The 7,120-nt window shown below is 36.6% G+C and overlaps 1 pseudogene; it reads left to right on the top strand.

Moving 5' to 3' along the window:
- The first annotated feature begins 3,994 nt into the window (after positions 1–3,994).
- LOC110198222 (tRNA N(3)-cytidine methyltransferase METTL6-like) lies at positions 3,995–4,949 on the top strand (annotated as a pseudogene).
- Positions 4,950–7,120: the final 2,171 nt, after the last annotated feature.

The raw sequence follows: 7,120 nt of genomic DNA, 5'->3' as shown, positions 1-7,120 counted from the left end.
GACTCTACTCAGTTTTGTCTGTCTGGGGAAAGGCTCTACTAGTGGCAGGGAATCTGCAATTCAGAGGGATAAACTGCCCTCTATGTGACAAGAATGTGAGCTGCAGCATATACCATGGGAAGAGGGAAAGTTTACAAGATTCTGAGGGAACTGATTTCCTTAAACTGTCAAATCTATAAAAACCTTTAAATATTGGAAAAAAAAGAGGAATGCAACAATGATATCCCACAGGTAAGCTTAAAATCTCAATGAGACTAGCGATTGTTTTGTTTTGTTTTCAAAGGATTCAAAACTTCCACAGGTTTAGTAGCCAAAGGTCTTGATTACTTATTTAAATTAGGAACCTATACCAGTTCTAAGTGTTATCTAATCACAAATCAATACCTACCAAAGCAGAATTTCTTCTTTTCAATCTCAGTATAATAATTCTCTAAACATTCCTGTTATTTTAAACAACAAAACAATCTGAGGTTAAATCACATTATAGATACATACATGTGTGTGTATGTGTGTGTGCGTGTGTTTCAGATTATTTCTAGTGGATGATTTTCTCAGATTCCAAACAAGGAAAACAGACTATTTCTTGTTTGTGTGATAGAAAAGAGGGTGAGGGCACACCCTATAACTTCTTCAGATCAGATGTTTAGAAAAGTTCAATTCACTGATTGCACAAACATACATGATAATTATATATACTATTTTTCTTGACATCTATGATTTTCCTATTTTGTTCTCTCCCCTCCCTCTCCTGTTTTTTTTATGCTGTAGATCTTCACTCATTCCCCCTTACTCTTAGAATGTATTTTATTATATATAAAAATCAAGAGTCAGTGTGGCATAGTGGATAGGAAGCTGATGAAAGTCAGGAAAATCTGGGTTCAATACATCCTCTTGTGAGGCAGTGTTGTTCAGTGGTTATGTGACCCCAGACAAATCATTTAACTTTTCATTGTGTCAGGCAACTCCTAAAGATAATAATGCCGATCTGCATTGATAGAAGGAATATTCCAAGGAAGACACAGGTCTGGTCTCCTGGTCTTTCACCCCCTTGTCAACAAAACAAAGATAAGAACAACAATTAATCATTATTAAGTTTAATTCATTACTTGTAAAAATCTGTCTCATTGATTATGTTACCTAAGGCAAGCCACTTAACCTTACTAGATCTCAGCTGTCTCTTCTGTAAAACAAGGAAATTGAACTTAAGGATCATTAATACTCTCTTTCTTTCACCATTAAAATTTGTAGGTAAGCACCCTAAGCAAAGCTTACTGGTGTGCAAAATGTGGGAAAGAGAGCTAGGCAGACAAGAAAGATTTATAGATCCATCTGTTTCTTATATTTAAAGATGTGGACCAGGTATGAGAATGTCTAGGTGAGGAATTTGACTTGTCCCAGTGGTCTCAAGCCGGTCTCTTAACTGTCTTTTTTTTTTTTTAACCGAATTGTTAAGTGTGAGATATCACTTCCTAAAATTATGGAAAGAGTTATTCTAAGATTAAACAATACAGAGAAGTAAGAATTTAAATCAAGAGCTTGACTGATCATGACAGGGCAATGGTATCTTTTTTTGTTGTTATTTTCTTTCTTCTTCCTTTTTTTTTTTTAGGCAATTGGAGTTAAGTGACTTGCCCAGGGTCACACAGCTAGTGAATGTCAAGTGTTTGGTCTGAGGCCGGATTTGAACTCAGATCCTCCTGACATCAGGGCCAGTGTTCTATTGTGATTTTCAATGAATAGCTTCTGTTCTCTAGGGGGTGGAAAGGAGAGGGCTACATGGGAAATATAAGGAATGCAAAACCAAAATAAATCAGAATAAATTATTTTTAAAAGATTAGAATTTTTATCTTTAATATCTTGCAAACTAAAAATTACATAGAGAATCCAAAAAGACTAAAGGCCAATGGAAAGATACAAAAATATTTATAATAACACTTTTTGAAACAGCAAAAAACTGGAAAGTATATGGCTGCCTATAAACTGGCGAATGGCTGACCAAAGTGTTGTATGTGAAGCAATGGATCATTATTACACCATATAAAATGACAAGTTTGATGAAGTCAGAGTAACTTGGGAAAATTTATTGGATCTGATTCATAGCAAGGAAAGTTACCCAATGACCACAATAATGTAAATGAAAACAGTGAAAACCTTCAGTACTCTGATCAGTGTAGTGACCAGTCATACTTTTGATGGTGGAACTTGATGGTGGAGCAAATGTTTTTCCATAAAGAAGTAGTGAACAATAAGTACAGAATGAGCCATATATTTGTAGACATAGTCAAAATTTTACTTAATTATGCTTCTTTCTAGTAGGGATGAGGACAAATTTGTCAGAGTGTTCTGTCGGCCCAAGGAGCAAACTGGTTATATTAATCATGTATTAAAAATAGAGAAAGATTGACATATATTAGATAAATAAATAGTTGGATAGAGATGAATATGGATAGATAAATATAAATATATATTTATGCATATATACATAAATAATATAATGACATAAAGATACACATGTGCAATTTCTAAAGGTCCCGTTCTTTATACTTAAATATGATTTAGCTATCAGAAAAAGTTGTCTATTGTTGTGGAAGTAAATCTATAAAGTAATAAGACTTATGACACAAATATAGTAAAACACACATCGAAATGACTCCTGTCATCTTCAAAATTATCACTCTGGGAGGACATAGTTGAAAAATACTTCCATTGGTCAAAATATTTTTGAAATTCCTCCTAAAATTTGCTTGCTGCTGAAAACTGATTTCCCCTATGCTGTAAAACTTCTTTATGATCATACTCATCTCTCTCCCTCTCCAGTTTCAGAAAAAGTTGTAATGCTCTTTCTGGATAACTATGTCACTTGTATTTTTGATCTCATGCCCTCCTATTTCCTCTAAGATCATTCACTATTGCTCTATCTTCATTACCTTGTAATCTATTGGCTTTTTTTTTCTGCTGCTGCCTACAAATATGCTCAGTACTCCTAAATCCAAAAATCAAAATCCTTTTGCTTAAAATTCCTTTTAGTTATCAACACGTCTCTCATTCTCTTCACTGTTATACTTCTTAGAAAGAGGGTTATTTTTCTACCTTCTCTTCCTTGCTGCCCATTCAATTCCTGTCGCATTTTCATTTTACCCCCTACACTACTCTACTGCTTTCTCTCTCTCTCTCTCTCTCTCTCTCTCTCTCTCTCTCTCTCTCTCTCTCTCTCTCTCTCTCCCTCTTAGATATTGTCAATGACTAGTTCATCATCTTTTTCAATTGACTTCTTAACCTTTTTGCACCAGCTGACATGGAAAATAGTTCTTTAGCACCACTCCCACTTTGACTTCTACTTACCTGGCCTTACCTAATGTAGATTTTCCCAAGGCTTAGGCTCTTTTCAAATCATTCAATTTGTATATATTTCTATGAATACAATATTTAAGACTCACATATTATACCACATCCCAGCAGATACTATTAAGGAATCATACATACATCAATTCTTGGAACATGATATTAAGAAACTTTTTTCAATTGTGCTTTTGAGAGAAAAAAAAAACTGAGCGTAATCTTGTAATTAGCCTCATCCTCATGTGGTGATATCTATAGGTTCCTGAAAACTATGAAAATGGAGCAGAAACCCTGGAAGTTCTTACCAAGCTGAAGAGGCCCTTACAGACCACCTTTGGGTATTTGTCTATTTATTTAGCATTTTCTTTTTTTTCCAATTTTATATAAAGAAAATTTTTAAATGTTGTTTAAAAAAATTTAGTTGTAAATCATCCCCAGGAGAGTGCCTGAGAGGGTATGCGCTTTTCTGGGGGAGGAGAACATCCTTCTCATCGACCCCAGCCCCAGGCAGACTCCACTGCTCCAGGCTTTAAAGCTCCCTTCCTGCCACTAGCCTGTGAGCTCCTAATCCTGCCTGAATTGTAGGAATTGGCTTCCTGAAATTTAATATGGAGAAACATGGCTAAAAAAAAATCCTCAAAAGGGCTGCATGAAGATGGATTCATCTGGGAATTACAAGGATGAAGACTCTTTAATGGGGTTACACTTGGTAATGTCCATGGTTGGAGAGGATCCAGGTCAGGAGAAAGAACAAGAGACCAGGCCTCAAAACAGAGATGGTCCGGTCGTGTCTGCCTTTAAATGGGAAAAACTGGAAAAGGAGGCCCAAAAGAACTGGGACCTGTTTTGTAAGAGAAATAGTACCAATTTCTTCAAAGATAGACACTGGACCACCAGAGAGTTTGAGGAGTTCAGGTCATGCAGGGGGTTTGAAGATCAGAAGGTGACTATCTTTGAAGCTGGCTGTGGGGTTGTAAACCTTATTCCTGCTTCTAGAAGAAGATCTAAATATCTTTGCTTATGCCTGTGACTTCTCACCCCGGGCCATAGAATCACTTTAAGCAAAACCCTCTGTATGACACTGAGCTGTGTAAGGCGTTCCATTGTGATCTCACCCAAGATGTTCTCCTGGAACATGTCCCAGCAGCCTCTGTCGATGTCCTTCCCTTGATATTTGTGCTTTCAGCTGTTCACCCCTACGAGATGCACCTGGTCTTACAAAATGTTTACAAGGTATTAAATCCAGGTAAATGTGTCTTTTTTTGAGACTATGGGCTGAATGATCATGCGATGCTGTGGTTTAAGGCTGGCAACAAGCTTGGAGAAAACTTTTTAAGTTCAACAAGATGGGACCAGAGCCTATTTCTTTACTGATGTATTCCTGGCTCAGCTCTTCTGGGCAACAGGATATAAAGAAGTGGTCAGTGAGTATGGGCAACAGGATATAAAGAAGTGGTCAGTGAGTATGTTCTTTGAGAAGCCGTGAATAATAAAGAAGGCCTGTGGGTACCAAGAGCTTTTCTTCAGAACAAATTTCGGAAGCCTCTAAGGACACTATGATTCTCAATACCATCATCATAAGTCTCAACTCTTCTCAGAATAAAATAATTTGGGGCAGAGATACTTGGTAAAAAATAAGTACTTTTGTCACAATTTAGGAATTCATTTCTTCAGAGGATCTATTATCTTAAATGGGGATCTCTTCCCCAACAGTGCAGAGCACAGACCATTTATACCTTCTCATTCTTCGTAGTTCATGTCTGTGCCCTCCCCAAAACCTTTACAGAGGGTCCCTGCCACATGCCAGAGGCCTTCTCCTGGGTCAGGCTTCTTACTCTGCGTCTATGAACTTTTATCAATAACATTTCAATAACTGTATTTCAATACAATTGGTCTCCTTTGTAATCCTAGGTATCTTATTTCATGCATTTAAAAGAACAGATGTTTAGATTTCATGGGGGTCCCAGACATAGACAGAGGTTTAGGACCCCTGCTACAGGTCTTTTGGCATTCCATGGGAAATGAGGGTTTGTTGACCCTCACACTCTATCATATCATGTAGTTGGCCCACCTCCTTGTTCAAGCATGTTCTAGAGGATGCCTTCCATGCTTAATGCATGCAACCTGAAACAGAAAAGTTAAGTTACAAGTTATGGCTTTGTGCTTACTTGTGTCTCCCTCCACATCTTCTCCCATAAGTTGAGACCACTAAAGGATGGGGTTGGGGGCAGAAATCATTAAGTCATGTCAGTCCACTAGCACATCAGGATGTTTAACCCTCAAGAACGCAGTACCACAAAGTCTGTGTGCCAACAGGATACACCAGGGCTGGCCTGGAAGCCATAGAATACAAAGAAATGGGGCTTTATTCCACTTCCCAAGTCCAGAGAGAGAGGAAGCCACATACCCCAATTTTGTTTCAGAAAATATGGTTAGAAGGCACACACATGGTGAGGGAAATACAGGCAGGTTTGGCCCATAACCTCCAAGAGCTCCTAGACAAAAAGACAGAATATTGGTATCTTGTTTTCTGGTGTCTCCCTGATGGTTTTGTTGCTCGAGAAGAAAGGAGCTCAGCAGAAGGCCTTGTGCAAAGGAGCAGGCCTCAGCATTTCTGTGTGAATAACAATTGCTTTGTTCTTTATAGTCAACTTCAGTCTCCCAAATCCTGTCTGTCATTTTGCACTGTGATGGTTATTTCTGGGCATTAGTTTTAAAACAAGCCAAGAGAAAGGTAGAGTTTTTTTTTATTATTATTATTTTTGTTGAAAATAAGGGAGATTTTTAATAAATATATTTCAGAAAAAAAATAAATCATCCCCTCAATTTCCAATTCTTGGCCACCATAAAAAGAACTATTATAAATATTTTTATACATGTGGGCCTTTTTACATTTTTAATGATTTTTTTGGGATATAAACTTAGTGGTGGTATTGCTGAATTAAAGGGTATGCACAATTTGATGCCCTTTGGATATAGTTCCAAATTGCTTTCCAAAATGGTTGGATCAGTTCACAACTACTTCAACATTATATTAGTGTCCCAATTTTCCCACATCCTCTTCAACATTTATCATTTTCCTTTTTTTTTTTACCATATCAGTCAATTTGATAGATGTGAGGTGGTACCTCAAAGTTGTTTTATTTGCATTTCTGTAGTCAATAGTGATTTAGAGAATTTTCTTGACTATAGATTGCTTTGATTTTTTTTCCCTGAAAACTGCTTGTTCATATCCTTTGACTGTTCAATTGGAGAATGGTTTATATTCTTATAAATTTGACTGATTTCTCCATATATTTGAGAAATGAGGCCTTTATCAGAGGCACTTGCTGTAAAGATTGTTTCCCAGTTATCTGCTTTCTTTCTTAGCTTTGTTATGTTGGTTTTGTTTGTGCAAAAGCTTTTTAATTTAATATAATCAAAACTATCTATTTTACATTTTGTAATGCCCTTCATTTTTTGTTTGATCAAAAGATCTTCTCTTCTCCATAGACCTGAGAGATAAATTATTCCTTGATCTCCCAATTTGCTTATAGTATCACCCTTTATCTATAAATCATGTACCCATTTTGACCTTATCTACATATATATCGTGTAAGCTCATGGTCTATACTCAGTTTGGGCCATATTATTTTCCATGTTTCCCACCAGTTTTTGTCAAATAGTAACTTCTTATTCCAGAAACTAAGATCTTTGGGTTTTTCAAACACTAGGTTACTATGGTCCTTTACTACTGGGTCTTATGTACTGAATATATTTCATTGATTCACCACTCTATTTC

The sequence above is a fragment of the Phascolarctos cinereus genome, unplaced genomic scaffold (genome assembly GCF_003287225.1).
Source record: "Phascolarctos cinereus isolate Bilbo 61053 unplaced genomic scaffold, phaCin_HiC Scaffold_7;HRSCAF=346, whole genome shotgun sequence".
Taxonomy (NCBI): domain Eukaryota; kingdom Metazoa; phylum Chordata; class Mammalia; order Diprotodontia; family Phascolarctidae; genus Phascolarctos; species Phascolarctos cinereus.
The sequence above is the reverse complement of the archived record's forward strand: the minus strand, read 5'-3'. Positions and strand labels throughout refer to the sequence as shown.